We start from the raw sequence: 26865 nt of genomic DNA, 5'->3' as shown, positions 1-26865 counted from the left end.
CCGAGGATGGAGAGTGCTGATTTACCCAGTATGCACAAGGCCCCCAAAACACGTGAGATCATTCAGGCAGCTGAAGAAGAGGGGAACTGAGCCTTGGTTGGCAATAACTTTTGAAAGCATAACTCTGTGCAAGTCATTTGGAAAAGGAGGGAGGGGGAACTTTGTGGGGTACGGTAGAGGGGTGTGCTGTGAAGTATTTAATAACCTGGCCGGCTCTGAAAATGCAACACACACTTTTCATTTTAATTTGCAATATTCACATTTTCTCCATCACTTTTTTAAGTCTATACAATCAATAAAACAATAAACCAAGCCTTAATATGTAGCTGATTTCAGAAGTGTCGATGTTAACACTGAAAATTTAACAGCAAGCTCTTCCAAACTGGTTCAAGCTGACTCCAACATAGCCCTAAATGGGAATCACCTGAATTCAATCAGGCACCAAACACTTATTAAACCGCTATGTGCTAAGTAAGGGAGATGTAGAGAAAAGCCAAAGCAGGGTCCCTGCCTTCAAGGAGCTCACACTCCAATGGGAGGGGGAGAGAACGGACAACATAGCTTAAAAAACCAGCAACAGCTCGGTACATACAAGATGTGGAGTGAATGGAAGATGGTTTCTGGCACTAGCAATGGGGAGGTGAGGGAGACAGGGGGATGGGGAAGCTGGGAAAGGCTGCCTGCTGAAGGTGACTGGGGCCAGGAAAGCTAAGAGGCAGAGGTGAGAGGCAGGCAATGCCGGGGAAAGGTCCAGAGGCTGGAGCTTGAGAGTCCTGTCCAAGGAGCAGCAGTGAGACCAGAATCACTGGATTGCAGAGTTCCTAGAGGGGAGGAAGATAAGAAGGGGCAAGGTTATAAGGCACTTTAAAAGTCAACAGGGGACTTGATATTTGAACAGCACGGGTGGTTATTCTGTGACCCAAGACTTTTCCAGGTGTTGGTGGCTGGCAGAATTGGGGGCTTCCATAAACCAAGGTGCCAGGGAAACTTAGCCCAACCTTTACTTTCCTCATCTGTAAAATAGGGACTCAATTCCGTTCTGTTCATGAAGCTTTTCTTTAGCACCCTGTGCCAAGCACTTGGAATATGTAGAGAATAATGAAAGAAAAATGCAACCTTGCCCTTTAGGAGGTTGCTAAAATGATAGGCTTAGAATCAGAAGAAGACTCCACAGTGGGTCTAAATCCAATGCCCCATTTTATAGATTAGGAAACCAAGACACAGGGAGGTTAAATGACTTACCCAAGGTCAGTCAGCCAATTAACATTTATTAAGCACCTACTCTATACTGGCACAGGTGTGACAGAGGTAAGATTTGAACCTTGGTCCTCTGGCTCCAAATCCTGTGCCTTTCCTGATATTCATCCCAGTGAAATAATAACCACAGTACCCCCCCCAGAGTTGGCAGAGGCTCAGATAAAATAACATATGAAAAGGGCTTTGTAAATGTTAAAGTGGGAACAAATATTGGGGATTACTGTTGTCCTCACATTGGGGAGGGGGAGTCATGACCTGGGATCTTGTCAGCACAAGATGGGCATCTCAGTCAGGCAGTCTAGGTGGTCCCGTGTCCCCTCTACCTTTAAAGCTGCTATAGCCTATGACTCGTTTTCTTAAGGCAAGTCAAATCAACCAGCATTTATTAATGCCCAGAACAGGGGCAGCTGGGGGCACCATAGAGCACAGAGCAACAGGCTTGGAGCCAGGAAGACTCTCACCTTCCTGAGTTCAAATCCAGCCTCAGATACTTCCTAGCTGTGTGACCCTGGGCAAGTCATTTCACTCTGTTTGCCTCAGTTTCCTGATCTGTAGAGCTGGAGAAGGAAATGGCAAACCACCCCAGTGTCTCTGCCAAGAAAATCCCCAATGGGGTCATGGAGAGTCAGACATGACTGAAAACGACTCAGCAACAGCAACAACACAGTTCACATAGCTAGGCACACAAAGAGAGGCAGAGAAACACAGTCCTGCCCTCAGGAAGTTTACATTTTAGGGGGAAAAGCAACACACAAATAACTATACATAAAAGATAAGCATTCTGTCAATGGGGGGAGGGCCTCTCAAGGAGGCACTGACCGTCAGGATAACCTTGGGTCAGTGGTTTAACCTCACTGGGGCCTACGTTCTGTAATCTGTACATTGATGGATTTGGCCGAGGTAACACCCAAAGTCCTTTCCAAGACTGGTGATGCAATAGCATTTTACTCATGGGCAGCACGACTCTGGGGGAAATGCCCTGGATCTGGCATGAGAGGGCCTGGTTTCAGATCCCACTTCTTCCATTTACTGCCTCTGTAACCTCAGACAAATCATTTAACCCACTATGGCTTTTACATCTGTAAAAAAAAAAAATAGGGTTAGACTAGCCAGACTCCTAGCACCCCTCTCCCCGCCCCCTGCCCCAGCACCAGATCTGAGATCCTGGGTGAGTGAAGGTCCCCTGGCTCAAAGGATCACCCATGAGTTCATGATCACAAACTCTGAATCTGAACTACCAGTAGAAATTTCACCAAATATTCTCAAATCTGCCCTTGACTGGAGATCTGAGTGACTTCCATTGTGGCATAATGTTATTGGGGGTCCCAGGACCCAGGACCCAGCAATCCAGCACTGCCCATGAGGACCCATTCCTCAGCTGTACAGCCAACTGATTTCAAACCCACTTTGCCATGGATTCTTAACCCAATGCATATGGCAGTGCTGTTCATTGGTGGTCACATTAAAATTTGCAAATTCTTCACTATCTTATCCACTATAAGATTTATAGAACAGGCAAGAAAAGGAGGCCAGCTCTGCAGCATGTCCTGTATTGAGTTGGGGAGAAAGGAGGAAGAAGAGGGGGATCCTGAGGAAGGGAATCTAGCCTCTGGCACTGGTGAAAGCTCAGTGCCTCAGATCTGAGAACATTTGCCAGAGGCCAGCATGGGGAGGAAGCTTATAAAACAACCCAGTATCTACTCTTGCCTCACTCCATACACTCTTTTGAATGGGATGTTTCAGAGGCAAGCCTTGAACACAGGTCTTCCTAACTCTGAAGCTATCTCTCAAAACCTACACTGGGATAAACTGGACGGTGAAGAAGGCAGGAGGTCTATGAAACATCATCTGATGGGATGGGATTGGGGATTGGGAAGGAGCAAGGGAGCCCTGAGGACAGTCCTACCATTAGCACAGTAAGACTAGGAATGGATGGCCAAATTGGCCATCCATCACATAGAAGATCTAGGATGTGAAACAAGGTCCCCAAACTCCAAATCCAGTGTGTATTCCCCGTACTCTGCTGCCTACAAGTATGAAGTCATGGGTTCACCAGTCTAGTAGATATAGGTCATCCAATTAATAAGCACTGATTAAGTGTTTACTGTGTGCCAGGCACTGTGCTATGGTATGAAGACACAAAGAAAGGCAACAACCCCTGACCTCAAGGAGCTCACTGTCTAATGGGGGAGACAACATGTAAACAAGTAGGTACATAAAAGATGGCAGCTAAGTGATGCCATAGTGCACAGATTCATCATCTCAGATTCATCTGAGTTCAAAACTGGCCTCAGAACTTACTAACTGGGTGAGTCATTTCACCCTATTTGCCTCAGTTTCCTTATCTGTAAAATGAGCTGGAGAAGGAAATGACAAACCACTCCAGTATCTCTGCCAAGGAAACCCCAAATGGGGTCGAGAAGGGTTGGACATGACTAGTTACTAAACAACAACATAAAAGATGTGAAGAAAGTAGGTGGAAGGAAAACTGAAGGTGGAATTAGCATTTAAGGGAAAGGGGAAAGATCTCTTAAAGAAAGCAGGATTTGAGCTCAGCCTTGAAGGAAGCTGAGGAGGTAGAGGACAGAGGGGGGAAGTATGTCCCCAGTACAGGGAACAGAGTCAGGAGACGGAATGTTATGTCCTCAGAACAGCAAGTGGACCAGTGGACTTTGACCTTGGAGTACATGGAGAGGAGTCAAGTATAGGCATACTGGAAGGGTGTGAAGAGGCAGGTTATAAGGGGACTTTGAGGACCCTGAAGATAATAGGGAGTCCCTGGGGTTCATCCACCTGTACCCCAAAGTACCCCAGTTCTCACCTGTGACTAAGCCCCGTTCGCCATAGGCTGGCTCCTTCTCTGATAGGGTCACACAGTTAGAAAGTGATAAAGCCAGGACTCAAATCCAGATCTTTGGGGTCTCTTCCTCCCTCTCTCCCTCCCAGAGAGTCAAGGCAGATTGTTTCCAGCAAACTCTCCACGTCCACTCCAGCTTGTACTCGGCAGCATAGATATAACCTTGACAAGTCCCCAATAAACAGGGCCTGGTTTAATGGAGGACGAGCTGGCATGTTTAAGCATCTCTGCCAAATCTCATCACCGTGCCAAGGTTTCCAGGTGTTTCTTTGTGTTGTCCCAGAGCATGAACATCATTTTTTTCCCTTCAGTTCGGAAGAGGTGGTCCAAAATGTTTAAGCGACAGTGGTTGCAACATGTCAGAGTGGGAATTTATTATCTTGGCCCCAATAGGTCTTAATAAGCCTTACACAACTGTTTAGGCATTTATTCTATTAACGGCTGTTCATTCTGGGGGCTTCACCTGAATATTCATGATCTGTCTATTCCCAAAGCTTCGGAGGAGCAGCTGTTTGAGATCCGCTGCAAATGTTCAAGAGAGCTCCGCAAATATAAACACCCTCCCAGCTGAACACTCGGGGCCCGGGGCCTCACTGGTGACGGCCAGGAAACACTGATGGGAGCTGATTTTTTTTTTCTTTTGGAGGATGGGCATTTACTAGGTTTAAATAGCCCTCACCCTTTGGGAAGCATTAGCATGGAGGACAAAGGGGCTGGAGTAGGCTCGATCTTACAAAGGCAGGAGGGAGGAACCTTTCTCTCCTATAAGCTTAGGATGGATGGTCTGGATCAATTCCACCTTGAACAGAGTCCAAGCCAAGTCTTGGGGGGAAGGGAGAGTTCTACTTGAATCCTGTAGGTAAATAAAGATTGAGCTGCCTAAATTTGGAGTGTGAGAGGATGGGATAGGTAATTCTCATTTTGGCGATTTTTTGGTTGGGTTTTTTTTTCAACTATTCTTGGAAGAATAGTAAAGGTGAAGGGAATTGGTGGTGAGTTCCCAAGAATGTGGAACTGAGACGGGTACTGGGACAACATAAAGGAGTGGAGAGAATACAAGACTTCAAAGGCAGGGTCAAAGATCTAAGGTTCTCAGAGGTCAGTCAATTTACATTTATTAACTGCCGACTCTGGGCCAGGCACTGAGTTAAGGAGTAGGAATACAAATACTAGAAAGAAAGACAGTCCCTGTCTTTAAGACTGTCTAGTTCAATCTCCTGAAAAGGAAGAAAATGAATTCCAGAGTGGTTTTGTAATTTGCCCAAGAACGCAAATCATATCATAGCAGTAGAGCTGGAAGGTTCCCCAGGAGCCATCCAGACCATTGGACAGATTCGGAAAGTAAGATCCAGGTGATTTACCTAAGGTCTTCTGTATGGTGAGCCTCCAAAGCCTTGTTTGAGCCCAGATTCCAACTCAGAAGCCAGTATGCTTTGCCCAGGGCCATGAAGACAGAGGCACCGGTCTAGCCTCTTTCTCTTGCTATCTTTACACCTGAGTTAAGTCTCTGCAGCCCTAAGTCAAAGACAAGTCTTTGAACTTTAAATTAACCACAAGTCTCAATCTGCCAGAAGGAAGGGAGTTCATAGGCTGGGCTAAGGATTGATGCAGGCCTTATGGGTGAAATTAGGAAAAGAAATATCTGAGGTGAAAGCTTAGGAAATCTCCCTCCTCAGCATCTCTCTCCTATTGTCCCACAGGAAACTAGCAAAAATGAAACAAGAAGCTAAAAAAAGAAAACATTGAGTTCTCTGATGTCCATATTGTGAATCAAAGTCATATAAACCAGGGAAGGGAAGCCAGCCCAGGAGTAAGAAAGAGCAAGCATTTATTAAATACGAAACACCGGGAATTCCAGCACATAAATTAAACCATCCCTGCCCTCAAGAAGAATATATTCCTTTTGGGGAAAGCAACATGAGGAAAGATAAACAGATATTAAACATGCCTGAAGTAAATAGAAGGTAGTATTGAAGGCTCCCCACAATTGGGAGGATCATGGTAGGGCTCCTATAGGAGACGCTCTTGAGTTGTACCTTGAAGGAAGCTAGGGCTTCTGAGAGACGGAGGTGAGAAGGGAGGGCAGTACAGGCATAAGATACAGCCTGTACAAAGGTGGGGAGGTGGGAGACAGACCACCATTTACTGAGAACAGCATGTAGGTCATTCCAGCTAGACTATAGGATGCATAAGGAGATTGATAGACAGTAAGATTGGAAAGGAAGGTTGGAAACAGAATGTGGATGGTTTTGAATAGTAAACAGAAAATTTTATATTTTATCCTGGAATCAGTAGTGGGCAGCTAGGGGGCACCACAGTGCATAGAACATCAGGCCTGGAGTCAGGAAGACTCAAATCTGGCCTCAGACACCACCAGCTGTGTGACCCTGGGAAAGTCACTTAACACCATTTGCTTGAGTTTCCTCATATGTAAAATGAGCTTGAAAAAATATGGCAAATCATGCTAGAATCCTTGCCAAGAAACTGTCAAATGGGGTCACAGAGAGCTGAATGTGATTGAAAAGTGAGTGAACAGCAACAAGGAGAAGAAATACAAAACTGCCCCAAGGACAGACACGTAGAGGCTAGAGACAGAAGGAGCCTCAGAAATGATCTCGTTCCCACCCTTGTTTACAGGGAAGGAAGTTGAGATCAGAAAGGGAAGTGACTTGCTCAAGGTCACACAACGAATACAAGATAGAGCTGGACCTCAAATTCAGGCTTTCTCATTTTTAAGTGCAGTGATCTATGTCTTCTCTAGTCTTCTTTGATCCTCACTGAGGCACTTTGAATGACTTTTCCCCTCTCTGAACCTCAGTTTCCCCCTCTATAAATGGAGGGATTAGACTAAATGATCTCTAAGGCACATTCTAACTCTTAATATTCTAATGTTCTAGGTTCTGAGGTTTTTCCACTGCTATGACCTATTTTAGCAAAGCCTGGGTTTGTCATCTAAAGTGATATGCTGCTCTAATGATTTATCCTTAAAAATCAACTCTAAAATATATTTTCATCCTCAGTAAATATCTGAAACCTAAGAAGGTGATATTTTGTCCTTATCCTTTACATTAGAAATGCTGTGGCATCTTGATGCAGTGGAGAAAGCAGGGGAACATGATTTTGAATACCCAACTCTGTTCCTTACTACCTGTGTGACCCTGGACAAATTACTTGCCATATCTGGGCCAAAGATTTCTCCATCTCTAAAATGAGAGCATTAGATGATATGATCTCAAGGGTCCCTTCCATCTTTAGCCCCATGATCTCATGGCCTCTGGCTAAGAACAGCAAAAACCTAGACCTGGCCTTTACTGCTGAATATTGTTGAATTGTGTTGTCTTATTTTCCCACTAGAGAGAAAGCTCTTCTTCAACAGAGCCCATCATTCTATCTCTCTCATACTACTCAGAGTGTTCAGTACATGTTCAAGAACTCAGCAGACACTGTCAATGGGCGGGGAAATGTGGCAAGGCATCTTGCTGGCTTCTTAGAAGTCCTTCAACTTCCATCATCCAAGTTCCAATCTCCCTTTTCATCCCTATTACATGTTACTTTATGCCACATATTCATCAGTTTAGCCAAACTAGCCAGGAGTCATGTGAGATATTGGGAATTCAAGGATACAAATGAGATGACCCTTGCCCTCATGGAGCTTATATTATATTGGGGAAAAGTGACATTCAGAAAGATAAAGACTAAACATACATCAGCCGAACTGGGGCTCTTGCTGTTCTTCCTTCACAACATTCCATCTTCCTCCATGACTCCGCATAGACTGTGCTCCATGACCTAGAATGCACTGCCTCCTCCTTCTGCCTCTTAGATTGTCTTAATTGTCTTCAAAATTCAGCTCAAGCACCACTTCCTTTATAAGATCTTTCCTGAGCCTCCATATTCTATCTGCCACCTTCACTTAAAAAAAAAAAAACCTGGCATTTACTTTTTTATATTTTTATATTATTTTTGATTTATATTATTTTGAATATTGTATATGTACTTATGTACATATACTTTGTCTTCTTCAAAAGAATTTAAGTTCCTTAGGGGCAGGAATTGTGTCCTTTTTTGTCTTTTTATTCCCAGTGCCTAGCATAGTACCAGGAATAGAGTAGGAACTCTCTAAATGCTTGTTGGCTGATAAAATGGGGAACCTTCCATTTCTAACTTGCATGAGGAAACCTATTACCTAGGTAAACATAGCTCCTGGGGGTCAGGAGAAGTGGGATAAGCATTTCTATAATCCTTACTATGTACCAGGTATCAGGCTAAGTACTTTGCAAATATTATCTCATTTGATCCTCAAGACAACTCTGCAAGCAAGGGGTGCTCATGATTGCCATTTTAAAGCTGAAGAAACTGATGCTGAAAATGGGTAAGGATCACACAGCTAGTAGAAAGTGCTTGAGTCTGGATTTGATCTCAGGTCTTCCTGACTCCAGGCTCAACAGCTATCCACTGCAGCGCTACCTTGCACCTCAGAGGGTAGGACACAGTAGCCACCAAAGAAGTCATCTCCTTTCAGATGTACATTCACATTTTTCTTTGAGCATGAAGAATTTGGTCTTCTTTGATTCATTTGAATGCCAGAAGAAATAAGATTGAAGAAACTAGGGATGTTGAATCAAAGAAAGGGAAAATTTTGAGAGGGCAGGAGAGCTGCCTTGATCAACAAACAATTATCTTAGAGTACCTGGAATAGATTTGTTCTGCTTGGAGCCAGAGGGAGGAACCAAGAGCAGAGGAGGAGGGGAGGTTGGGTGGGAAGTACTTGCTGGGAGAATGATGGAACAATTTAGGATTAATGTCAGGAAAAGCTTCCTAGCAATGAGAGCTATTTCTAAGCAAATAGGCTATACCAGGAGATAGGAAGCACGTTGCTTCTTGCTGGAGGTCTTCAAGCAAAGTCTAGATGTTATGTAGTAGAGAGGGTTCTTACTCAAGCTTGAGTTGGGCTAGTTGGCCTTTGGGATCATTTCCAGTGCTGAAATTCTGGGATATTAATGAGATGTCTGGTACTGAAAAGGAAGATAAAACAAGAGAAGAGAAGAAAGGGGAAGAATAAGGGAAGGGAAGGGGTGAGAATGTTGAGACCCTTTTATCATTATAAAATTTTATTTGGGGAAAGATGAAGAAAGTCAGCTTTCTACAAGGAGCATGTGATTAGGAATCACAAGGCCTTGGGTTTTGGTCCTGACTCTATCGATAAATAACTGTGTAATAGCTTTAAACAAATCACTTTCCTTCTGTAGAACTCAGTTTCCTCGTCTCTAAGATGAGGGATTTGGCAACAAATTATTTCTTCCTGTTCAGTTAAAGATAAATAGCTCATCTTCACAAATGGAGAGCCAACAGTGTATTATGTGGAGACAGATTTTGCATCAGGGGACCTACACTCCAAGTGTATGTCTGACACATGCTGTGTGGCCCTGGTCTAGTTGATTAACATTTGACATTCATCCTCCTCCTCTGTAAAATGGGGACAAGAGTATTTGCATTTGCTTCTTACACAGGCTTGCTGTGAGGAAAGCACATTGTCCTGCAAGCCTGATGGGAAGCAGTTCTAGCCACTGATGTGGAATTGGAGGAGTCTTGATTCCTTGGTTGTTTGCTTGAAATCACTTCCCTTTCCTGTCTGTTTCTTCATCTGTAAAATGGGGATTCAACTTGATTCAATTCAGTCTAACAATCACTTATTAAGCATCAGCTAAGGCATTATTCTAAGTGCTAGATATACAAAGACCAAAAGGAAACAGTCTGCTTTCAAGAAGCTTGTGTTCCTCTGGGCTAAACAATACGTAGGTAATGAAATTCCCAGGATCTTAATACTAATAATAACAACAGCAATAATAAGCATTTATCTAGCACTTTAAGGCTTGGAAAGCACTTTGCAAATATGATCTCATTTGACTCTCACAACAAACCCTGGGGTGTGGGTGCTATTATTATCTCCATTTTGCAGATGAGGAAACTGAGGCAGACAAGTTAAATGACTTGCCCAGAGTCACACACTATGCCTCAGAGTAGGGGCTGAGGATAGATTTGAACTCAGATCAGCTACAAATCCAGCACTCTATCCTCTGTACCACCAGCTGCTTCTAGGGCTCCAATGAGGTGATTTCTTTAAGTACCCTTATACATTTTCATAACATCATAAGATCATGGACCCCAGAGGCCATCTATCTGGTTCAACTCCTTCATTTTATAGATGTGCAACTGATGGTGGTGAACACTGTGGTGAAGTGGCTTACCTGCTTGCCTGAAGGCATACAGATAATAAGAACCTGAGATAGGATTTGAACCCGGGTTGTCTGACCCTTGAGCTAGTGCATCTGCCATTATGGCTTGTGAGCCAAGCTTTCTGAGGGCAATGGTTCTTTCCCATTCCTTTACCTCCTCTAGCCAATCAGCTTTCAAATCTTTTTTTTTTTTGGAGGGGGGAAGGCAGGGCAATTGGGGTTAAGTGACTTGCCCAAGGTCACACAGCTAGTAAGTGTCAAATGTCTGAGGCTGAATTTGAACTCAAGTTCAGACCCTCATTCACTCAACTGGAGCAACAACTTTCTCATAGTTCTTACTGCTTCTAGTTTCCCCTATGTCCAAGACATCCTCCATATGGCTGCCAAAACAATCTTCCTAAGGCACTGACTGCCTCTCCCATGCCAAGGATCTTCGATGGCTCTCTATTTCCCCTAGGATAAAATACAAATTCCTCAGCATAGTCATTAGAGTCCTCCACTATCTGGCTCCAGCCTACCTTTCCAAACTTGTCGAAAATTATTCTCTTTAATACATTCTTCAATCCATCCAAACTGCCCTTCTTACTATTTCTGTAACTCACCATTCTATCCCACCCTCCAAGCTTTTGCACAGGCTGGCTGTCTGCCATGCCTGAAATGCCCTCCTAGCTTACCGTGGCCTTTAGAGCTTCTAAATTCCTTCATAGCTCAAGCTCATGATGGGCCCAGTGCTCTCTCCCTCCTCAAATGATCTTACCTTTACTTACCCATTTCCTCATTTGTATGGCCCCATATTGTGTAAGCTCCTGGAGGGCAGAGACAGGTTTTTTTTTCTTCTTTTTTTTTCTCATTTCTGCCTTTGCATGATCATCAAGTAGCACAGCGCCTGCCACATGGTCAAGTTGAAAAGATATCACCATGTCACACTCCAAAGCTCTTCCAGCCACAAAAAGGTGGAGGGCAGCCCCTGGATTCTGAGGAACATGTCAAAATGAGCTCTGTTCATCCACAGCCTTGGGCCCTGTGAACAGTAACGGTTTCAGGCTCATAAGGTAATAATCCATTTTTAGCAGATGAAAGAAGAGGGATCAGAAAAGTAACTCGAGACGAGAGTAATCATGGGGCTAGAAGCTTATAATGGGAAATATCTCAAGAATCCAAGGCTCCCTTTGTCGGACATGAATGATGGCTTTTTTCTTGTGAAGAGTGTATGAAGAATCTGAGCTAAAGTACCTTGGTAGGTTTGATGAAAAACTCTCTGTCTCTGGAAGAAGGGCTGGTGTTGGGTTACAGCTCATATGCATCCCAACATTATGCAACAACAGGGACAGCTGAAAGATGTTCAGGCAGCCCCGGGCCTGAGTTCTCAGGCATTGAGCTCTTTTCTTGGAGTTTTAACTACAGCGTCTTAAATTTCTCCTACCATTCTCCCAGGATGCATGCAAATCTAATTCTGTAGGCAGATACACCGAATGTAAAATGCTATCGATAATCTCCTCATAATTCTTAACCCATTCACATACTCAAATATGCCACTGGCTCCATCATCTCATGATTCAAAATCTAATCTGTCCCTGTCTCCCCATTCAGTGTCACTTTGGGCCACATTGTTGTATAAGTCCCTTCTTTTGAATCAACTCAATGTCCTTCCCACTTTCTCTTAAAATTACAAGAATGTCATTGGAGAACCCAGCTTGTTCATGAGTCAGTCCTGGCTCTTAGTGCATGACCAATCCAGCATCTCTTCTGTTCATTACTGCGCTTCTCCTTTCTCATTTGTAATGTACCACAGACTGCTCACACCCTTCATGAGTTTCTTCCATTGCCCTTTGGGTGAATTTCTGAATTGAAGTTCAATTCTGCAGAGATTATATTGTCCATGACTTGCAGCCATACACCATCACCAAAGAATATTGGCATGAAAAAGATGGGCTATTGTTTCAAGGGGAATCTTTGAAGCATTAAAAGAAAACTTCAATTTCCCAAAGGCAACTCTCTTCTATCTGCTCAGCTGTGAGCTCAAGTTATTGTCCATTTCAAGTGTCTGTTTACATATAAATTTATGTGCATATTATGTGTATAGTTATATAATATATATATATATATATCGATGGATGTGCTCTATGGGCTGTCCATTCAACTGCATATTTGATATATCATCCATTTCATTTTTCCTGTGTGATAGTAAAGTCAAATTATTTCAGGCCATGATGGACCTCATTGAGGAAGCTCTGAAATGTTACAGAGCTTGATTAAATTACAGTGTCATCCACAATTATATGTTATCTAGATTTTGCCATCTACAGCCCCCCCTAACTTGGACTCCACACTGGCTCTCCCCCATGATGCTAACAAGCACATTTGGCAAGCAAACACTTCTCTATTTTAAACCTTGCTATTATATATAATGATATACATATAGATAATGCCATTAATATTGAGAAGGTTACTCAACAGGGTTATCTCTGTTACATGTTTCAAAGAATCTTACAAAATTTTGACATATCTGTGGGAGCTACCTTGTGGCAGCAGAGCTTTAAAGAAGACATTTTGCTCTGCTGAATCAAATGTTTTCTTAGTCAACAAATTATGAAGACAGTAGGATGTCATGATCTGTACATTGTTCATTCAATTGTGTCCTTGTAAAGACACAGAGTGTTGTGGAACATCAATTAGGAAAGCCTTCTTCCTTCCTAAGATGTTACCCAAGATTGATACTTGGATGCATTATTTTCATATTAAAAAATATTTAGTAAGCATAGGGGCTGATATTTATTAGTGTTCTCCTGTTTCCCTCTTTGAGGTGATGATGATGATGATTGATGATGATGATAGTTACCCTTTATGTAACCCTCACTCTGTGCCAGGCATTGTGCTAAGTGCTTCACAACTATTATCTTATTTGACCCTCACAACAACCCTGGGAGGTTGGTCATATCATTATCTCAATTTTACAGGTCAGAAAACTGAGGTAGGCAGAAGTTAAGTGACTTGCCATTGATGACATAGCTACGAAGTATCCAAGGCTGCATTTGAACTTAGGTCTTCCTGACTCCAAGCTCAGTGCTCTATGCATTCTACCAGCTAATAAAGGTCCGAGATTTTTTGTGCCTTTTTTATCTTTCATTCCTTCAGATAACTCGAAAACAGACACCCCAGTGCCCTCAAAATTTTATCATCTCTCTCTTTCTGTATATATATACATGTATGTTATACATATGATATGTGTACATATACACACATAAGTATATGTATACAGATGTATACATGCATGTATCTGCATATACATATATAATGTGTATATTGACAATTAATTTATGAAATTATTCAATGGGGGCAGGTATGCCAGTTCTTTGAGTACTCCTCAGGAAAGGCCCTGAGGGCAATGGGCATTGGAGCTTCAATCATACTTTAATAAGACACAGAGTACAAAGACTATAAAAGTATACAGAGGTTGACAGCATGGGGATGGGTCTATGAGATGGTGAAGGGAGGCAAGAAGCATGATGAAGAGGAGAGAGGGAGAGGCTGAGAGTGACACACATGGATTCGAATCAGGAGCCCTAAGCAGCAGGACCCCGATGGAAATGAAGAGGGCTGAGGACCATGAGGGCAGGAGTTTAAGGTCTCATTTTTATAGGGTTTTAGTGGGAACAGACTAACTCCCATCTGTGCCACCTTGGGGTTAGTTCATTAACATATTCAAATCATCTCAGAATTATAGGTAAAACTTTAAAGTTAACATATCCACATCATCTATTATCCACTTCTTTTGGTGTCCAAGACTTCCAAGTTCCCCTTTGCAATCTTATTTCCTGCTCTTGCCTCTTTATACCAGCTACTTACTATGCTGACTAGAAGGAGAGGGGGTGATCAGGAGAATCAGAACGAGATCTAATTTTTATCTATCTACACATATGTATGTGTGTACATATATGCATATGTTTATCTACCTATGTAAATATGGATATGTGTATATGTATGTGCATACGTGTTTATGTGTGTTGGTCTAGCCTGGATAATTATCCTAGCTTTGTTTTCGTCAGTGCCATTTCCACTTCCTTTATCAGCAATCTAGAACTGGGAGGCAGGGGTAGAAAGGTGGTATGGTTCCTAATTTGAAGAGAGGAAATGACCTGTTACTGACACAGGATAGATAAATGATTTGGGAGCGAGTCCTGCATCATTAACAGGTCATTTCCTCTCTTCAAATATAGTCAGTTTTTTTTTTTTGTGATGTTATAAGGTGACACATTTGAATCCTCAAAGCTCATATGGACAGAGGCAGCTGATGGCGGGGCCACCATTACAAAGCCTCCATCATTTGGTAAGGGAGGGGCCAATGTCCTCCCACTGGTTTCAGCCTCCTTCAATCATTCTGCCTTGAAACTACTTCCCCCACTCAACTGAGAGACAGTTAGGTGGTAGAGTGGATTCCAAGGAGCACTTGGAATCAGAAAGACCTGAGTTCAAATCCAGCCTTAGACTCAGCAATGTAACCCTGGTCAAGTCACAAACTCTCTCAGCCTCAGTTCCCTCATCTGTAAAATGAGGATAATGCTGTTATTATACCTCCCAGGTTCATTGTGAGGTTCAAATTAGTTAAGATATGCAATGCTTCGCAAACCTTAAACATAAGTGTGTATATATGTGTATACATATACATACACACATACATACTAGCTTTGATTATTATTTATAACTGACCAACCAATAAAATTAAGTCTTCCCCCTTGCCCCCAAAACAGAATGGTGAGATCTCAGAGTTGGTAGGGCAGAGGCTTCCTAGTCAAGACCACACCCAGAAAGGAGCTCCACCCACCCACGACCTACCTTATAAATGGTCTTCCAATGTCTGCTTCAATTCCTCCAATGAAGGGGAGCCTACCACCTCTCAAATATCAGAGCACCTTCTATGACACCAATTCCCACTCTTTGCTCCTGGTTCTGCTTTCTGGACCCAAAGCATAACAAGTCAAATCTCTTCCCATGACTGTGTGTAGCTATCTTACATACACATATCTTTTCATCCTGCCCCCATCTCCATGGAGTCTTCTCTTTCCCAGGCTAAACATCCCCAGTTCGTTCTGCTGAACCTACTGTGACATAATAGCAACACACTGAAACGGATCTGTGATCTCCTTCATGTGGGCACCAAACCCAGAATTTGAGCTGAAAGCTATCCATGCCCTCTTCCCTCATGCTACCCTTGTCTGTGCCCTCATGGAAATCCCCCCAAAGGGTCCAGCCCACATACTGGGGACCTTCATCTAGCTCCTTGAAATTGAATGCATACCAATGGCAGCGCCTATCAGTTATCCCTCAATGTCATACACCCTTGTGGAAGAACAGAGATTGTATGTATATAGCTATTGACATGTTGCCTCCTCTAAGTTTCTTGAAAGCAGAGAATTTATATTTTTCTTTGAATCTGACACCTAGTACATAGTAAATGCTTAATAATTTCTTGTTGACTGACTAATGCCATTCACATATTAGTCAACCCTTCATGGCTGGAGTGGCTAAGAAATCAAATCAGACGATTTTCAAGCACAAGGGACCTTCAAGTCTATCTAGCTCTTCCCATGTTGTCCAGTGTAGAGAAGGAAATGTTAATGCATTGAAGGAAGTTAGCTTGGCCAAGATAACAGAGGTATTACCTGCAAACAGCAGGACTAGGCATCCAGGCTTCTGTCTCTCTACCTACCCCCATGAACAGCCTGGAAGCCTTTTGTAAGATAGTCTGCAGAAACATATGACTGTGCTTCATGCACATAGATGCTGTGGAGGCAGGATAACCCAGGAGGGAGTAACACTAGACTGAGAGATGAGGTGTGTGTTCAAATTCCAGCTGCAATATTTACTTTCTGTGTGACCTCAGGCAAGTTGGTTAACCACTCTGAGCTTCATTTTCCTCTTCTGGAACATGAGATGTTTAAACTCAATAACCTCAGAGGAGTCCCTTCTAGCTCTATTTATGAACCCAAGGAAAATGAGGATAATGATTATATATGACCTACTTTCTAGGACTCTTGTGATGAAAGGATTTGGAAAACTAAGTACTATAGAAATAGCTATTTCTAGAAGTGTTTGGATGGTGAGTGTGGCTAGTGGATAGGGCACTAGACTTGGAAGGAATAGAAAGCCTGAATTCAAATCCTGGCTTTGAAATTTAGTGGCTGGGTGACCTGGGGAAAGTTACCAAACCTCTTGGTATTTCCTCATCTGTAATTTCCTCAGCTGTAAAATTGGGGTAATATTTGTCATACCTACCTCAAAGAATTGTTATGAGCTAAGTGCTCTGTAAACCTTAAAACAGACTTGGAGTGTGGTTACCTATCCACTTCTGACACTTATTACCTATGTACCGTGAGCAAGACAGATCATTGCTCTGAGGCTCAGTTTCCTCATCTGTAAAAATGAAGGGGTTGAACTAGATCTCCCCCGAGACTCCTCCTGGTTCTAGGTCTTTGATCCTGTTGTCTGTGGCCCTGTGGGCATCATCTCAACCAGAGGAGAATAAGTCACACCAATGAAATCATGAATTTGCCATTATATTAGAGTAGTGCCATAAAGAAATACAAATATCTGAGAAAAGAATTGGTTTCTTAAACTGAAATACAGTAGAGGTAGCTGAACCACACATAAACAGAGAAAACTCACAATGCATGGAAGGTAAGAAGAAAGAGGAAATTAATGGGGACATTTCAAAGCCATAACGAGGGAGGGGCAATTGACTCTTAACCCCAGGGCATCAGAATTTAGAAGGTGCTGACAGCACATGTGGTCCTTCAACAAGCAGCTAATACCTAGTTATTAAGAATAATTAGTTAAAATAGGAAAATGTTAGATGGGACTGGGATGAATTGCTTCCTACCCTACCCTCTCCCCTCTCCTCTATAGCCTCTTCCTATATATAGCCTCTCCCCTATAGCCTCACAGCACTGGTCTCCTGCTGATGTCATTTGTTCTCTGCTTCCTGCTCCCCTGCCCCTCCCACTATAGGACAGTGTCCCTTGTCTGTCCTTCATCCAAGGGCAAGCATTATATTTCATGCCCTCTTTATGACTCAGGGAAGGTGTACCATCTAGACCATTACCGGTCTCAGCCAAGCCTCTGGATACCAAAGCCCATTGGGTAGAGAGCACACTAGAAAAACAGCTCATTGATGACTCAGGTGATTCAATGTCTCACCTTATTGATTCCCACCCAGCATGGGAACAGACCTCAATAACCAACATCAACTGGCTTAATAAGGGGCAAGGCAAGATTTACTGATGCCATGTGCTTTTCATTAGCAAGAGTGAGGAGAAGGAAGAAAAAATGCTGACCTACCAGTCATGGGCCACTGTGTCTTTTAGTCTGATGACTGCTGCCCAGCCAGGAAAGTGAGTAATAGGAAGCCATCCGAGACAGCCACAAGACCAGAGCTTGTCAGAAGCACTAGAAAAAAAAAAAAAAAGGTTTCCACTCACCACTGAACTTTTCCCTCCCCCTCCACCCAATTTTTCCCTCTTTCACATGGAGGATTCAACAAACAGTGAAATCTAACCATCTCTACAGGGAAAGACTCCCCAGTGACCAAAGATCAGAATTGGGAAATATCAGATTCGTAGGCTCATAAATTTAGAGCTGGAGGAGAACATGGAGACTCTCTAGATCAATTCTTTTACAGAAGAGGAAATTGAGGCCAGAGAGGTTGAATTACTCACTCAGGGTCACATAGCTAGTGAATATCTGAGGTAAGATTTGGCCTCTGATCTTGACTCCAAGCCAATTATTCTAGCTACTGTTCCACCTCGATGCTCTTTGGAGGCTAATGTCTAGCTTCTCCCACCTGGGCTTCCCCAAAGAAACAGCAATGGAAGTGGCTAGAAGCTCTGCGTGGACACAGAAAGATTTGGGAGATGGGACCACACTGCCCCTGAAGGTTCTACCTGCTGAAATAAGCGAACAAAACCACCCTCCTTTTCACCATCCTCCAGAAGGCGTCCTCTGCTACCACACATGATCAAGGGGGGAGTGGGGAGGATGGAGGGGGGCAGCTACAGGCACAGTCTATTCTACAATATGCAGAAAACATGGCCCCCTCTCCTCAGGATCTCAATAGGTTTTAACCAGTCCCTTCCAATTTATCAGAAATAAAAGAATTTGGTGCTGACGTCTCTGCTCTCAACAGGCAGAGAAGGTTTTGAAGTTTTTGAAAATAATGCCTGCTATGAAGCACATGGTTCAGTGTAGCCTAACTAGAGTCAAGGGAAATGTCAGTCACTGGGATTTTTCTATCTTTTATGAAATGACCTACAGTTCTGCCTCCAGCTGAGTTTCCATTGTGGGCGAGGCACTTTCTCTGACTGATCCTGGGTTTTCTCATTTGTAAAATGAAGGACTTGGGCTATGTGACCTCTAATGACTGAGACGTCCATCTCTAAGATTCTCTGTTTTAAGGTCTCTCCTGCCAATAACTTTCTATGTTCTAAGGTCTCTCCCACCTATTACTTTCTATGACTTATGTGCTATAATTCTGTGTTCTAAGGGTACTTCCAGCTCTAACATACTTTTCAGTGTTCTAATACATTCCACCTTATTCATCCTTCCAGTTCTGAGGTGCTTTAATGGATAGAGACTTAGCTTTGGAGTCATAAAATGGAAGTTTTTCCTACTCTGGGCAAGTCCCTTGATTTTTTGGCTCCAGGGCAACTTGGAGACCAAAAATCTCAGAGCAGTTATCAACTTGCTTTGGTAGAGGGAGTCTCCTGGTTGGAAGCTCCCTAAACTACTGAAAGCACAGTCCCAAGGCCTTGAAGGCTTCTTCCAAGTCCAACATTCTATGACCCATGGGCCTTTCTGCCTTACATTCTAATCCTTTGTATTCTAAGGGCCTGTCCAGCTCCAACATTCTATGTTGTTAGATCCTGTCCACCACTAACATTCTAGGGTCTAACCTTTCGGGTTCTAAGGCACAGTGGAGAGACAGATGTTCCAACTCAGCCTCTGATACTTACTAGCTGATAGCACCTACCTCTCAGGATTGTGTAAGAATCAACCGAAATACTATGGGTAAAGCATTTTGCACGTGTCTGGTACATAGTAAACACATGATAAATGTTTGCTTCTTTCCTTCCTTCCCTCCACCTTGAATACTCTTAAATACAACATTTATGTTCGAAAGCACTTTCCAAGTCTGACACACTGTGGCCTAGCATTCCGTATTCTACAATGCCTTCCAGCTCTGACAGTCTGTGAATAGACTCCCAGGCCAATGAAAGCGCTATCCTCTAAACGATGGTCCAAGTTTAAATAAAGTAAAGGGTTTGAATGGGGCTCAGAGGAGACTTTGGCTTCAGGAAAAGCAGGTGGGGGGAGAGAAGGGGGTGAGAAGCTCCAGACCTTCCCGCCTGCCTGGAATGCCCTCTCTCCTCTCTCTCCTCCCCTCCCAAGCTGCCTCTCCCCTTAATTCTGGCGTGTCCTGCTGTCAGTCACCTTCCACTTATCCTATTTCATTGTTTTTGTGTTCTTCCCCCATTAGACTGTGAGGTCGAGACAGCTGGAACTGTCTATGGTCTTTCTTTGTATCTACAGTGTTGGTGCTTAAGCGAACTGTAGTTAGAAACATGCAAGACAGACTCACGCAGGGTTCTGAGCCTTTCTTGTGTCTTGGACCCCTCCATAGGCTGATGAAGTAGATGGACCTTCTCAGAATCGTGTCTTTAAATTCACGAAATACATGGGACAACAAAGGAAGCAGTGTGTCGAAATACCATTATTAACATTTTTAGAACAGAACATTTATGAGCCCCAGGTTGAGGACCCCCAGAATAAATGACCCATTCTCTGATTTCTAGGCAATGCTGAGAACCAGGGGAAGATCTGTCAACAAAACATTTAAATTCTCACTCTATAACAAGAGAAAATTAGTAAGAGAGTTATTTTATGTCCCCTTGTGGTAGGGGAATACTAGCTTTGGTTTGCTATTATGGCCTGTAGGTCTAAAGGGGTGGGGAGACAGAGGGAGAACTTTCTGTGGGCACAAGGTGAATTGTCTGGAGGGGGGAAATGAAGAGACCGCTCAAGTAGATAGGCCTTGTGCATAATTGATCTGACAGAGTGCTGCCTACTCCATCATCATGGCTGAAATATGGCTCGCCTCCTGAGTAATAATGCAGCAAACGACCCCTTCTGTTAGGGGGCGGGTTTAATCAGCAAAGTTGCTGCCTCTGTCGGACAAAATGCATGACTCTCAAAACTAGGCCACCATCTTGAAGTTTGAGGTTGGAAATCTTGAAATTCCACAGTCAGTAGGAATAGAGGCCTTTCTTCCCTCAGAGGCTTGGCTCCCTTGTTCCTACCCAGCCCTGTTCATTCTACTGAGGAAAGAGATCTCCCATCTGTCCCTTCTCTTGGATACCACTACAGCCACCCTGGATTGGGCCTTGCTATCTCTTCTTAGTCAATCAACAAGCATTCATTAAGAACCCACTACATTACAGGCCTTCTTCTGGGCCAAGATAAGAATTTATGGAGCATTTACAAGGGAAGAGGGCAGCTAGGTGGCACGATGGGTAGTGAACAGGGCCTGAGTCAGGAAGACCTGAGTTCAAATCTAACCTCAGACACTTACTAGCTGTGTGACCCTAGGCAAGTCACTTAACCCTGTTTGCCTCAGTTTCCACATCTGTAAAATGAACTGGAGGAATAAATAGCAGAATCTCAAATGGTGTCATCAAGAGTCAGACATGATTGAAAATGACTGAACAACAGAAACCTACAAGGGCACAAGAATCATATACCTTTAGCTGACCTCATAAACTGACCTCACAAAGCTGACCTCATAAGCTGGCACTACATATCTCTATCCACAATCAAGCCAAGCCACACTTCTGGTCCCCTACACTTCAGCCTTCCCTTCCTAAATCTTAACTGGATTCATGCCATCTCTGGTCCCTGAGACTCCGCTGGTGCCAATGTCCATGCCTCCACCCCCAGTGCCTTCAAAATCGAGCTCAAATGCCGCCTCTTTAAGGATGCCCCCTCCAGCACCTCCATTCCACCCCCTGATGTATCTGGTGTTGCTTCCTAGACCTCTCCTGGAGGACAGGGGCAGTTTCACTTCGGGCTCTGTATTTCCAGTGCTTGGCACACAGGAGGTGCTAAGTAAATTCTTGCTGACTTTGTCTATTGACTGATCATCCCCTTCAAGCTTCCCCTAACACTTCCTCCCGGGCACTTACCATCCTCTCCCTTGAAATAAAAGCTCTTCACATGGAAGTATGTGAGCTCCTCACTGGCTTGTGAGCCCCTGGAGGATGAGGTCGCCTCATACCCATCTCTGCATCCTCGGGGCCTGGCATCTCATGGTGCTTTATACATACCTGGGCACTTAATAACTATTGAACAAACCACCCTTACACAGAGGGTAGCTATCTTCTCTAAAGACTAGACCCATAACTAGGCTAACTAGCAAAGGCTGCCAGCATCTGGAGGCAAACTTCCTTGGGCAGTGCAGATACTGTTGTCTTGATTTCACAGACCCTCATCAGATTGGGCTAGACCTTCCACCCTCATGGTCACATTACTATAGCACATCTTTCCTAGGGGTCCTTATGGGGTTCAGACTATGTGAAACTGACTGTCCCCTCTCCCAGACTCATTAAACTCAGGCTAGCCTCTGCATTGACCCCCTACCACCAACTCAGCTGTTCTTGCATGAATAAATGAATGCAAAAGCATTTATTAAATGCTTCCTATGTGCCAAGCACTATGTTAAGGCCTAGAGATACAAAGAGAAAACAAGACCATTCTTGGTCTCAGTCTGATTTGGCAAGATGACTTCTCGAAGGGCTCTGCCAGAATGGAGATGGAAAGGTTCAGTGGTCTTTAGGGTCAGTAGCAAGGGCAGATGGCAAGGTTCAGGTGTGCTTGTGGTATACGGCAAATGCTCTGGGGTCTGCAGGGCATAGTGCCGGCTGGGATGGAAAGGCCCTGTAGCAGGACAGTTGGTAAGCTCCCATGGTCCTCCATCTTACCAGAAGGCTTGTGGTTGGTAACTCCTGGCTCTTCAAAATAAATAGCCACATCCCCACTGCTGGGGGGCCTGCAGGTATCTAGGCCTGTGGCCATTAGTAAAACAATTATCTGCCAGGGTCTGCTAAGGACTTCTTTGAAAAATGGGACTGATCTGAGGGACAAGGTTTTCTTCATTCCTGGTATAGGCCTTATGACTTATTAAACCCTCAAACTCCTTGCATGAAAAACTCAATCAACAAGGATTTATTAAGTGTCTACTAGTGCCCACCATTATGGAAAGTAGTGGTGATAGGAAGAAAGGCAAAAAATTGTCCATCACATCATAATGGGGGTTGGAGGTAATCTCATGGTAATCTCATGGAGGTAATCCCAAGAAAGACCTCCTGCAGAAGATGAGATAGGAGCTAAATGCTGTTTAGTCACTCGGGCTCTCTAAAAAGCAGCAAGAGAGACAGAAGCAGAAACAGAGACAGAAAAGCAAAGACAGAGAGAGATGGGGGGAGCCACCACTGAGCCTTGGGGTAGACCTGTGCTTTCTGGGTGGGATAGGAAGAGCAATCCACTAAAAAAGCCTGAAATTGAGTGATCAGACAGGTAGGAGTACAGTGTCACTGAAACCAAGGGAGGAAAGAATGTCAATGAGGAGGGAGTGGTCAGCCTTGCCAAAGCTGCAGCTCCAAGAAAATGAGGGTAGACAAAAGATCATTGCAAGAGGCAGAGAGAGAGGGGGGGAGGGGAAGAGGCAAAGACAGAGAAAGAGGGGGAAGAGGGAGAGACAGACAGAGACAGAGAGAGAAGGAGGGGAGAGGGGAAGAGGCAAAGACGGAGAAAGAGGGGGAAGAGGGAGAGAGAGAATTAGAAAAAGGAGTGGGGGTGGGGAGCGCCTCTCCTTAAGAAGAGAGGATGATTGAAAGAGACACTTCTTGGAGATTACAATTTAAAGCAGAAGGATAAATGGGAAACCTCTCATTAACCTCTGTTATCAATCAGCCAGAACCACAGAAAGGGGAGCCCAATACCATACAACGAGGCCACATACCAAGGCCATGATTTAGAAAGACCGCCCTGTGGAGCACCAGCTCCCCAGCTGCAAATCCAAGATGGAGAGTTTGGCTCCCGTCTCTCTGACTTTTCACTGACCGTCCCCTAAAGCTTTTCCTCCTCCCCTCCACCTTCCAAAATCATTCCTTTCCTTCAAGACCCAGCTCAAGCACCACCTTCTAAAGGAACATCTTCCTGATGCCCTCCAGTCCCTCCCCATCTCGTGCTTGCCCCTCCCCTCCAAAAATGACTCTATCCGAGGGCCATAGAGGGAAGGGTCCATCTCGTTCAGTTGCTTCATTCTACAGATGAGGAAACCAAGGTTCAGACAAGTTAAGCAACTCACCCCAAACCCCACAAGCAGCAACTCTCAGAGATGGGATTGGAACCCAGATTTTGAGCTCCACTGTATCAGCCCAGATGCTCTGCCTCCAAAATCATTTCTCTTTTTACTGTTCTCGTTTCCTTCCATGGTGCCACTAATTAGTGTGGATTTTCTTTATGTTTACATGTGTACATGTTTCTTCTCTCATTGAATATAAGTACTTCAAGGATGAAGATTGCTTCCTTCTTGCCATTGCATTCCCAGCACTTAGCATAGTGCACATAGTTGGAGCTTAATAAGCCCTTGTTGATTGACTGATTGGTTGATTGATTGGTTTACCCAATCCAGTCCAACCTACAACAGATCCTCCTAAATGACTAGTGCCTTCTTTCCCTCAAAACCTTGTATTTACTTAATTATAAATGTATGTGTGTATGTATATATATCATCCTCAGTACTTAATGAAGTTCCTGGCACATAGTAGGGCTTAACAAGTACCTGTGGGTTAATTAATTTGCCCATTGATTGATTGGGCAATGCTAAGATCTGAGGATGAAGAGACAGCACCAAAATAAGCAAACCCAATCCCTGCCCTCAGGGAGCTAACATTTTCCTGGGGATGAAGAAACAGGGCAGGTCACCAGAAAATCTCTTCAGTGTTTTAGGAGCAAAGCACCCTTTAGACAGCTGCTCAGACACCACAAAGCTCATCCACTTCCCCTCATCTTCTCTTCTATGCCCAGTCCTCATTTTACAGAAGAAGACCTTGGAGTAGAAAAAGGGAAACAGACTGGCTAAGGTCATGAAAGTAGCAGAAGGGTATTAACATTCACTGTGGGTCAGACACCATGCTAAGAGCTTGGCAGATACTATCTATGAGGCAATAAGTGGAAAAGCCAGGACTGGAACCCAGTGCTCTTCTCCTAATAATGCAAGGTTTCCACTTGTCAGGACTTACATGTACTTTCTCTGTCTCCTGTTACTCTGTGATGCAGTGCTACTTCATTCCCTTAACAAACATTTACTGTTAAGTGCCTACTTCATGAAAAGTACCAGGCTAGGTTCTGGGGAGATACTAACTTATGACAAGACAAGGTCCCTGACCTCAGGGAGTATGTCTTTAGATAGGAAAGTCAGGTACCGACCCAGTGCCAGGTACTGGGCTTTCACAGGTACAAGTGATAACAGTCCCTATCCTAAAGGGCCATGGTTTCCCTCCTTTGATTATTTCCTATTCATTATATATATATATATATATATATATATATATATATATGTATATATATATATATATAGCTTTGTTTGTATAAATGTGTTTGCATATGGTCTCCCCCATTAGACTGTAAGCTGCTTGAGGACAGGGACTCTTTTGCTTCTTTTTCTAGGTGTTTACTAAATGTTTATTGAATTGAAGGAGCTTACAATCTAATGAGGACAGGGGACAACATGTAATAAAAGGTAGCTTTTATGTATTATTTTACAGATTGCAAAGTGCATTCCATATGCAAAGCTTAGAATGGTGCCTCACATACAGCTGCTGCTTAATAAATACTAGCTGACAATTTTATTTATTTATTTATATTTCTGTATTATTTATTTGTGTAATATTGCATAATATTCTGTTATATTGTATAATTTGCGTGATATTCTATATTATTGATAGGTAGGGACAGCATAGATATGGATAGGGATGAGATTTCTTTGCTATAGGCACTTGACAGATGAGGAAATTCCCTCTACCAGCGAAGATCAACATTCCCTGACATTATTGATCTTGGAGCTGTCCAGAGTACCGAGGTTAAGTGATTTGTCCAATGTCAATATGTGTCAAAGGCAGGATTTGAACTCAGGTCTCTGAGCGCCAAGGGCAGCCCTCTAACCTCTCAGCAGGTACATACAAAATAAATACAAGAGACTTTGGGGAGAGGGGCACAGGCAGGGGGGGAAGATATGACTAGAATGGCGGGATGCCATGAAGTGCTGAAGTGCCTTGGATGCCAGGTATAGGGGGCTGAGCAAAAGGCAGCCACTGATGGTTTGGAGGCACATCTATGCAGCAGAATGAGAACTGCGCCAGTACAGGAGAGAGGGAAGAAGAGAAAGATGCCAGAGGGAGGAGAGCAAGAATGAGCTTTCCTCAGTGACCCTGACTAGAGCAGGGATGAGCCAGCACAGTTTTGCTTTCTGACCAACAGCACAGCCTGAGGTGGGATGAGAGGGAAGGATGCCTCCCCCACCCCAGCCCAGCCCCAGCCCCAATGCCTAAAAGTATCAGTCAGAAAAGGGGTTAATGCCTGCCTCACTGCGGGAAGCCTGCAGGAACGGAGGGTTCTGGAGTGTAAAACATTCCTTTTTACAGTAGGTGGTGTTATTGTTACACTTTCACACAGGCAATGCTAATTAACCATCTTAAAAGGCCACCTCATTAAATGATTTCCCTGCTTAAAACATTCACGGGAGTTAGCAATTCAATTAGGTTCCAGACCCATCCTGGAGATGGAGCATAGAGGGGGCACTGAGGCAGGCCCATGACCCAGTTACTCTTATGTGCAGGTGAGCCCCTAGAAGGAGGGGGGAGGATGTGCCCGGTGAGTGAAGAGCCAGGATCCCTCAAGGAAATCCAAAATGGGTTGGTCTAAGAGAGCCTGTCCAGAGAAACTGTTCCAAACTCCAATACTCTTCTATATTGGTCCTTAGAATCCTTTTGTGAGATGCTAGCATTCTAGCTGGCAAAAGTGGGTGTCCCTGTTTGGTGTGTGACCACACACACATGCAACTTTCACCAGCACCTGGTGATTTTTGCCCATTGTAAAATCACCTTTGAGCTCCAAACTCGGCACAGCTTCAATGATGGCAGCTCTGAACCTTCTCCTGGAGGGGCATGGCAAACAGTCCAGGAAGAGTACTCAGCCAAGGAAACACAAAGCTGCCTTTGTCTCCTGCCTAGTCAAAATATCTCATAAAGTGTGCAGCAAGGAAAGACTGTGTTCTTTTTTTTTTTTTACTTCTCCAGACAAGTGTCTTTCTCCCTTCCCTTCACACCAATTTACAGAGCACCCCCTGCTCCCCAACACACACACACACACACACACACACACACACACACACACACACACACACAC

At 43.8% G+C, this 26865-nt stretch overlaps 1 long non-coding RNA gene across 1 annotated transcript in view; it reads right to left on the bottom strand.

Annotated features, from left to right (window-relative positions):
* Positions 1-223: 223 nt before the first annotated feature.
* LOC138165283 (uncharacterized) overlaps positions 224-26865 on the bottom strand; it is a 112942-nt gene continuing 86300 nt past the window's right edge. The window contains exons 5-7 of the long non-coding RNA XR_011169330.1: positions 17686-17793; positions 11118-11371; positions 224-821 (exon numbers count right to left, since the gene is read on the bottom strand). This is a non-coding gene — a long non-coding RNA (uncharacterized lncRNA). The remainder of the gene's footprint in view (positions 822-11117; positions 11372-17685; positions 17794-26865) is intronic.

Source organism: Petaurus breviceps, unplaced genomic scaffold (assembly GCF_028583685.1).
Source record: "Petaurus breviceps papuanus isolate PSGF00001 unplaced genomic scaffold, PetGlider_PUasm1.0 208, whole genome shotgun sequence".
NCBI lineage: Eukaryota > Metazoa > Chordata > Mammalia > Diprotodontia > Petauridae > Petaurus > Petaurus breviceps.
The sequence above is the reverse complement of the archived record's forward strand: the minus strand, read 5'-3'. Positions and strand labels throughout refer to the sequence as shown.